The sequence below is a fragment of the Asparagus officinalis genome, chromosome 3 (genome assembly GCF_001876935.1).
Source record: "Asparagus officinalis chromosome 3, Aspof.V1, whole genome shotgun sequence".
Lineage (NCBI taxonomy): Eukaryota > Viridiplantae > Streptophyta > Magnoliopsida > Asparagales > Asparagaceae > Asparagus > Asparagus officinalis.
The window spans coordinates 42,327,283-42,336,181 of NC_033796.1; the positions used below are offsets into that span (position 1 = coordinate 42,327,283).

Here is an 8,899-nt window from a genome sequence, read left to right on the forward strand (position 1 = left end):
GTCTTTGCGCTAGCGGCGAATAGGAAGAGGATGAGAGATGGGGCCGACTCCTCCTCTGACTTTATGCCCGATCCTTAGAATGGAATTCCCGATCCTTCTGCACAAACAATGAGAAACCCATGGGAGGGCGGAGCTCATTTCCTCCGTGGTACCTCCCACGGTCAAGTCAGCTAGTGGGCTTGAGTGGGATTTGAGGGAGAGTCCCAGGGCCATTGAGGTCCTTAGAGGATACTCTTTGAGAGTTATTAGTTCTTTTTTACGAAGGTAAAAAATCAGAGCTTTAGTGAAGTAGCAGCAGAAAAGATCTACCTCCCTGCTCGTTACCTTCTTTTCCTCCTTTTATAACCCATTGCCTCTGAGAGTTTGATCCTTGGCTTTGACTATGCACAAGAGGCGGTTGAGGGGTGAACAGATAGGTTGCTGAGTCATCCTTCTCCTTCCAGATGTAAACTGGTAATTGGAAGGGAAGTCATTCGGGTACAGGAGAGAAATGTCTTCTCAGTATCCTGGATTTGACAAATAAGGCAGGGCAGAGGATAGGCTAGCTACTTGGTCATCCTGCCCCCTCTAGATGATGGTTGGTGATTGGAGGGGAAACTATTAGAGCCCATGAGAGCATCATGGCGATCTCTGGGAAGTGACTTGTGAGGAGAATAAACGGCTTATGCCTGGGATTTGTCAGAGCGGAGATCTCGATGGGACTGATCAATGCTGTAGTACCGATTGACATCTGAAGCGAGCTTTTAGCGACGGAAATTCCATCGCTAAAATAACTTTTAGCGACGAAAATTCCGTAGCTAAAACTACTTTTGGCGACGGAATTTCCGTCGTGAAAAAATAAAAAAAAGAAAAATTTTGGGCGCGGGCTTGCCCAAAAAATTTGGGCATCCCGCGCCCGACAGAGGGATTTTCCCCAAATCCTTATCTCATTTCCCCCCTCTCCTCATTCCCCCCTCCCCCCCTCTCTCCCTCCCCTTTCTCTTCGTCGGCACCACAACCGCCAGGACGCGGCGACGACCACGATCTAGCGCCACTTCCACCGGTACCTCTCTCCGATCCTCTCCAACCTAGGGTTCCAAGAGCTTGCCATGGCCGTCCTCTCCCTCTCCTCCACTCTCTTTCTTCATATTCCCTCCTAAAATTATGCTCCGATCAGCGCTCTGACGAGGCGGTGTGAAATCAAATCCCTTGAAATAAACCCTAAGATTTCCCCAATTTCTGTTCACATGTTGCTTTTTGATGTAGCTTCCAGCGCCCGGTCATTGAAATCTCAGGGATTCTCCCGCTTCTCCACCGTCACTGAAGCATCGCCGGCCCTCGGAATGGCTCCGATAACTGATTTAACGTTGAAATCAAGGTTTTTAGATTCAATTGTTAGGGGTAAATGGTTTTTGATGATGAATTTACAGATGAGAGTAAGGAATCTCATCAGAGGGGAGTTCTTGGAGTCCCAATCGGAGTCTTCAATCGATGTTATTAATACTATAAGTCTCGATCTTTTCACTTTATGCTTTCCCAGTGGATTGTTATTGAATTTGCTGAAAAAAGTGTTTTTTAAATAATAATAGGCGACACAAGAAGTAGTTTCTAGGATTCCATTGACTACAGACGAAGAGTTTAAAGCGGCGGTTAGCGCTGCGAAAAAAGCTTTTCCTAAATGGAAGAATACTCCAGTTACTTCAAGGCAGTGAGTTATGTTCAAGCTCCAAGAGCTCATTCGAAGAGTCATGGTAATTTGTTTTGAAAAATGTTTACTTTGTAGCAAGGGTCAATTACTAATGGTATATATGTTTCTATTTCAGGATAAGCTTGCTATGAATATTACAACTGAATAGGCGAAGACACTTAAAGATGCTCAGGGTGATGTTTTCCGTGGTTTAGGTTAGTTTAACACCAAATCTAAATTTCCATTAAAGTCTGCGTGTATTATTTCGTAATGAACCAATATGTTAGGGATGATGGACAATTGGACATTGTTGTTTATTTTATTCAGTGAAAAACATAATTTAGATGGATGCGTAATTTGCACAATTGTTTCTTGGTATGTTATTGTAGAGGTGGTGGAGCATGCTTGTGGGATGGCAACACTCCAGATGGGGGAATACGTGTCAAATGTTTCAAGTGGAATCGATTCAAGGAAACCAAGTTCTACAATTGGTTTGACTCTGCTTGCTACTTCAACTAAATCATATATAGATAAATAATCACTAGATATTTGTTCTAAGGTCTAGTTATCTATGTAGATGTTCCCAATGGCTGTGACATGTGGTAACACTTTTGTTTGCTACATTTTTTATAAGTAATTTGAGGACATAGACACTACATTAACCCCCACTAAAAAAACAATAAAGAGAAAATCAAAACATCATTATTACTTATGCAGACTGGTTACTTGCTGGTTTATGTATCCATATATTATCCTATACTATGTGATTTGGTGAAGGGGTAATAAAAATATAGCTATATAGTATATAGTAATATTAGCATACTGTGAGCTAGTCTGAGCTTACTTGTGGTTGCCTAATGCTGGTTATATGAGCTTGTTTGCATACTCTGATGGCTTGCCTAATGACATTTCATGTTCTCCTTCCTCCCTATTATTTTTGATAAATATTGTTGAACGTGTTTATATTTTTGATGTTCACCATGTATTTTTGATGTTGCAAGTTTCGTGGATTTTTTTAATTTTTATTTTTAGTTTTAAGGGCTTGGAGAAAATGTAGTAGTAAGTTGATTTTTGTAATAAATTTTGTAGTAAGCTAAAGAGCTATCAATATATAGAAATATTATTTTTCTTTATTATCAATAAACTCGAAATCAAGTCTTTTTATGAAAATACTATATGGATTGTTATTTTGTTCCTAAGCATCTAAAGGTTGTTATATACTTTTTTAAATATGCACTAAATATAATGACAACGGAGTTAAAGTTTCAATTCCTCTATTTATTCCTTGCAAGAAACATACATCCCAGAAAATAGTGCATCAAATCATTTAGTCAATCAAATTTTGTAATCAATTTGCATTTTTTATCCAAATAATCTTATATTGATACTGATTTGTGTATCATGTACTAATTGAGACACTATTATAGTTTAATCAAATCATATGTCATATTTTACCACTAAAATGCATGCTGTCTCCCCCCTTAATGTAGACAAAAAGCTCCTCAACATAGAGCAATTAAGTGAGGGTTATGTTGAAGATTACCCAATGTTTTCATGTGTTGACTACTAAGCTTCTTGGAAATCATGACATGTAAAAACTAGAGCAGGCTCTAGTGGACTTGTTCGGATCCTTCATATGTATGGATTTAATGTTCACAAAGTCAAAGACATGATATGTATGAACGTATGATGCATTTTTCAATCTTATGTGTACTAACTTAAGGATTTAATAAATTTAAAAAGTATGTATGTATATCGTCGTGTTGTGCTTGTCCATTTTCCTTAGGGGCTATATGTTTGCATAAGGGGGATGGCGAGGGTTATTGCGAGGGCGAGGGTGAGAGTTATGGCGAGGGTGAGGGTTAGGGTTAGGTGAGTGTTAGGGTTAGGGTTAGGTGAGGGTTAGGGTTAGGTGAGGGTGAGAGTTATGGCGAGGGTGAGGGATAGGGTTAGGGTTAGGTGAGGGTTACATTGAGGGTTATAGTGAGGGTTATGTTGAAGGTTAGCATAACACAAAGCCCAAAATATATATGTATAATATTTTTATGTGATGGTGGTGTTGATGGTGCGTGTGTGTGTAGTGATGATAGTATTGGTTGGTGAATTGGTTAGTTGGTTGTGGTTATGTTATTGTGGTGCGAGAGTGCGTATGGTTGGTTATGTGATCACTTGGTGGGTGGTTTGGTCGTGGTGGGGGAGGGGAAGGAGTGCGGATTTGTTTTACCTTTGAAAACAATGAATGAGTGTGTTGTATAAACAATATTTATCATGGGGTGTACTGTATAAACAATGTTTATTATGTTAGGATATTTTAATTAAATTCTATGTGTTATATATGCGTGAGAATGAATATTATAATGCTGATCGAACAGGGTTTTAAATTTATTATATTATTGTACAGGTTTTTTCAAATTTTAAATTATTTTTAAAAAAATATTGGAAATATTTAGCAATAGATTAGCCGTCACTAAATAGACTTTTAGCGACGGAAAACAGATACGGGGGACAAATATTACCGACGGATTTTTCGTCGTTAATGTTAATGGTGACGGAAAATTCATTTTATTTTTATTTTTTTAAAATAGTTATAGCGACGGATTTTCCGTCGCTAATAAGTTTTAGCGACGGATTTTCCATAGCTTAAAGTGGTTATAGCTACGGAAAATCCGTCGCTAATGTTTTTTAGCGACGGATTTTCCATAGCTAAAAGTGGTTATAGCGACGAAAAATCCGTCGCTAATGTTTTTTTATTTTTTTTTAAAAATAATGCGATGGATTATACGTCGCTAATTTTTCATCGTTAAAATTTAGTGACAGAAAATCTGTTGCTAAAACCGATTTTAGCTACCCTCACTGTACTGACGGTTTTTTAGCGACGGAATTTTATTTTTTCCGTCGCTAAAGGTTTTAGCGATGGATTTTCGACTTTTAGCGACGGATTTTTCTGTCACTAAAAGTCATGTTTCTAGCAGTGACCCTTGGGTGTCTCGGGCCTTGGCCGAGACACCTTGGGGTGTCTCGGTTGGGCCGAGACACTTCGGGGTGTCTTAGCTTAGGCTAAGACAGTCCGTTTTGCGCGCTTGTCCGTTTCTGCCGTAACTTCTTCATCCGAACTCGGATTTGAGTGATTCAAAGTGCGTTGGAAAGTCGGCAAGGAGATCTACAAGCTCCGATCTTGAATCATCTGTGGAATAAATAAGACATGAGGGGTGTTCCGCCTTTCGTAAATAACGCGGGGCTCCCGATCAGTTCGTGTCCTCGTTATTCTGAAACTCCATTGCTTCACATAGTCCATCGATTCACTTCAAGCATTCATTGACGTCAATCAAGCTTTTGTGACTTGGATAGTGATGTTCATCGTCTTCTCTTAGCTTTGAGCTGTTCGTGGAGACCTATAGGCAATTTGGATAGTGATGTTCATCGTCTTCTCTTAGCTTTGAGCTGTTCGTGGAGACCTATAGGCAATTTTCGACGCCTACATAAGCCGATGAACCCCTTCTCTCCTTTGAATTATTTGGCTAGTGGTGTTGATCCCTCTACAATTGATAGAGGAAAATGAATCAATGAATCTATCTTTTTGGAATGTTAGGGGATTAAATAAATCCCCTAAACAGGTTTTGGTCAAGAGACACTAAATGCAGTATCAATTATCTTTCCTTGCACTTCTTGAGACCAAAATAAAGCATGAGAATGTTCAGGATATAGCAAAAAAGATTGCAAATAACTGGGATTGGTTTTCTAATGCCAGTAGCTCTGAAAAAGCAAGAGTATTCATCTTATAGGATCCTAACATTCTGGATGTTCAAATTAAATGTTCTTCAGCTCAACAAATCACTTGTGCTGTCAAATCTTTTGATGATAGACTCAATTGTATCACTTCTTCTGTCTATGGTTTTAATCAGTCAGTGACTAGGAAGGATTTATGGTCAGAATTATCTTTTGTACATCATAATATTGGAAATATGCCTTGGCTTATATGTGGAGACTTTAATGCTATGATTAGCAATGATAAAAAAAAGGTGGTGCAATGCTTACTGATGCTGAAACTAAGGATTTTTGCCAGTTCATTAAAGACTATCAGCTTACTCATCTAAAAACTACAGGTTGTTTTTCACCTGGAATAACAAACAAGACCCTATCACAAGGGCTTGGAGTAGATTGGATAGAGCATTAGTGAATGAAACCTGGATTCATGGATATAATTTAAGTCATGTGAAGTTTTTACTTCCTAGTTTTTCTGATCATTCTCCTGCACTTGTTTCAATTTATGATGATTATGTGCAGGGTAAAAGCCTTTCAGATTTGTCAAGATATGGACAAAGCATGAAAATTATATACCTACAGTCTCTTCTATTTGGCAAATTCCTGTTCAGGGTTACACTATGTTTTCAGTTTATTCCAAACTGAAACTTCTGAGAAATGCACTAAAAGAGCTCAATAGAAGACATTTTAATAATATCAGTGAGCAGGTCCTAAGAGCAAAACTGGATTTGGAAAATGCTCAAAAGGTTCTCCAATCTGACCTTCTCAATGCTTCTTTCATTAGTCAGGAAAAAGAGTGTAATATTTCTTATAACAAACTCTTGGACTGTGAATTATCTTTCTTCCAACAAAAAGCTAAAATTACTTGGTGTTAATATCTGATATCACACAGTCGAGGGGGTTATGGTTTTGGTCTTTGCGCTAGCGGCGAATAGGAAGAGGATGAGAGATGGGGCCGACTCCTCCTCTGACTTTATGCCCGATCCTTAGAATGGAATTCCCGATCCTTCTGCACAAACAATGAGAAACCCATGGGAGGGCGGAGCTCATTTCCTCCGTGGTACCTCCCACGGTCAAGTCAGCTAGTGGGCTTGAGTGGGATTTGAGGGAGAGTCCCAGGGCCATTGAGGTCCTTAGAGGATACTCTTTGAGAGTTATTAGTTCTTTTCTACAAAGGTAAAAAATCAGAGCTTTAGTGAAGTAGCAGCATAAAAGATCTACCTCCCTGCTTGTTACCTTCTTTTCCTCCTTTTATAGCCCATTGCCTCTGAGAGTTTGATCCTTGGCTTTGACTATGCACAAGAGGCGGTTGAGGGGTGAACAGATAGGTTGCTGAGTCATCCTTCTCCTTCCAGATGTAGACTGGTAATTGGAAGGGAAGCCATTCGGTTACAGGAGAGAAATATCTTCTCAGTATCCTGGATTTGACAAATAAGGCAGGACAGAGGATAGGCCAGCTACTTGGTCGTCCTTCCCCCTCTAGATGACGGTTGGTGATTGGAGGGGAAACTATTAGAGCCCAGGAGAGCATCATGGCGATCTCTGGGAAGTGACTTGTGAGGAGAATAAACGGCTTATGCCTGGGATTTGTCAGAGCGGAGATCTCGATGGGACTGATCAATGCTGTAGTACCGATTAACATCTGAAGCGAGCTTAGTCGGATCTTATCCCCTTCGTCGAGGCGGGTTGATCTTGTGAGTCATTATTATGATTTGCCGACCCGATAGTCGAGTGAGCTTTGGGCCGAGTGTATGGTCGAGACGTCTTGCTTGAGGAGTCATCTTAATTACGAGGGACCGACTAATCCCACACTTCGAGTCGGTAATGATGACCCTTGGTCGAAAGATGACTCGTCTGCTTGGTTGGCTGATAGACTTGTCATTGGTTGGGTTTTTGGGCTTCTAAGCTGGTTTGGACCATGCCCTTTTTATGCCTATGCAGTCAATCTTCATCTTTAGATGGTAAATTACCATAACACTTAGTGTTTACAAGGGGACAGATGCACCAAGTTCTTTCACTCTATCATCAAGAACAACAGGCACCAGAATAGAGTTATGGTCTTATATAATAACATTGGAAATAGAATCATTGATGGTGAGGAGATTGTTAAGGAGTTAGTTTCTTACTATAAGAACTTGTTGGGTACATGTGGTGCTATAACTACTCCTGATATTGGTATTATTCAAAGTGACCCCTGCTTAAATGAGAATCAAGCCAGGAATTTATCAAGACCAGATACAAAAGAAGAGATCAGGAGTGCTATATTTTCTATGCCTGATGATAAGTCCCCTAGTCCAGATGGCTTCAGTGTTTCTTTCTACAAGTCTTCATGGTCTGTTATAGTTGAGGAAATCACAAAAGTTATAGAGGAGTTTTTTAAAACTGGAAAATTATTGGGTGTGGTCAACTCCACTTCTATAACTCTCATTCCAAAGGTACAATGCCCTAAAACTCCTGCTGATTTTAGACCAATTTCATGTTGTAATTACTTATACAAGTTTATCTCTAAAATTCTTGCGAATAGAATTCAGTCTGACATGGAGTTTCTTAGTAGTGAAGCACAAAGTGCCTTTGTTAAAGGAAGGGAAATATCAAACAACATCTTATTAGCTCATGAGTTGGTTAAAAAAATATGGCCGCAAGCATTTATCTCCAAGAGCCATTATAAATATTAACATCAGTAAGGCATTTGATACTATCAACTGGGAATTTCTGGAAAATATGCTCAGAGGGCTGGGTTTCCCAAATGTGTTTACTGAATGGATTATGAGTTGTATTTCTTCACCAAAATATTCCATTTCTCTTAATGGTTCACTTCATGGTTACTTCAAAGGGGCAAGAGGTTTAAGGCAAGGAGATCCTCTCTTTCCCCCTACTTGTTTATTATTCGCATGGAATATATTACTAGAGAATTGAGTATGTTGAAGTATGACAGAAACTTTAAGTTCCATCCAAAATGTGGCAAGCTTAAGATCTCCCATCTGATTTTTGCTGATGACTTCCTGTTATTTAGCAAAGGTGATCTCTATTCAGTTCTCAAACTCTACAAATGTGTCAGTAACTTTGGTGATACTTCTGGACTTGAAGCTAATCTTGCTAAATGTTCCATTTACTATGGTGGGAGTTGAGAAAATTGTTAAAACTGCAATCTATAATCATCTTGGTTTCCTTGAAGGTGTCATACCGATTAAATATCTTGGTTTACCTATAATTACCAAAAGACTATCTTACATGGATTACAGTCCACTTTTCAAGAAAATTTCAGGTCAATTTTAACTCTGGTTGAAGCATAGGAATTTATCATATGCTGGCAGGCTTCATATCATCAGGATTGTTATTTTAGGTGTTCAAATCTTTTGGACTTCTAGTTATATATTGCCTGTCAAGGTTCTTCAACAGATTGATGATATGTGTAGGGATTTTCTATGGAGCAAAACATAGCAAAATTTCAAGACTCCTCTTGTTTCCTAG

The 8,899-nt window shown here is 39.1% G+C and overlaps 1 long non-coding RNA gene across 1 annotated transcript; it reads left to right on the forward strand.

Annotated features, from left to right (window-relative positions):
• On the forward strand, window positions 1,009-3,550 carry LOC109833940. The gene is made up of 3 exons (XR_002245386.1): window positions 1,009-1,730; window positions 1,803-1,881; window positions 2,056-3,550. It is a non-coding gene; the product is annotated as an uncharacterized LOC109833940 (long non-coding RNA).